This window comes from Alligator sinensis, unplaced genomic scaffold (genome assembly GCF_000455745.1).
Source record: "Alligator sinensis unplaced genomic scaffold, ASM45574v1 scaffold917_1, whole genome shotgun sequence".
NCBI lineage: Eukaryota > Metazoa > Chordata > Crocodylia > Alligatoridae > Alligator > Alligator sinensis.
Window position 1 is genome coordinate 3,062,305 of NW_005841988.1, and position 559 is coordinate 3,062,863.

A 559-nucleotide genomic window follows, 5' to 3' on the forward strand; every position below is an offset into this window, starting at 1 on the left:
TATGTCAAAGATACTGGATACCTTAAGGATAATGAGCATAGAAAAGTGGCCTTTAGTCTTCAAGGAAGAGGAAAGTAGTGGCAAATACTGTGATGACAGTTTCTGTAGAGCAGAGACAGTGAACACCCTACTGAAGGGAAACAAAGAGTGAGTCGAAGCAAACATTCTGGAATTTATGTTCCCCATAAGTTCAACAAAGCCCTAGACAGTCTGTCTATCAGCCGGGTCCTTTACCTTAGTTGGAGGCTGATATTTGCTTTTAAGGAAAAAACAGGGATCATCCTCCTGTTTGAGAGAGAGAAGTTGAGGTTTTTATTGTTGACAATGTGTCAATTTAGTTAACGTAAACCGTATGGTGTCCTTCCTATTTATCTACCCACTGGTCCTCAATAATAGCGTTTTACAAATTCAGTCTTTCATTGGAGAGTAGTAAAGCAGAATGAAACTATATGATAAAATATAGCTGCTTTACACTTTTCTGGTGATTGAAAGCCACCATAAACCTGGTCTATGCTAAATTATGGCTACTTGCATCACTAGAGCAGTTTACAGCAGCCAT

At 39.0% G+C, this 559-nt stretch overlaps 1 pseudogene; it reads right to left on the reverse strand.

Annotated features, from left to right (window-relative positions):
* The window catches only part of LOC102380399, a 26,776-nt pseudogene that overhangs the window by 6,547 nt on the left and 19,670 nt on the right, over positions 1 to 559 (reverse strand).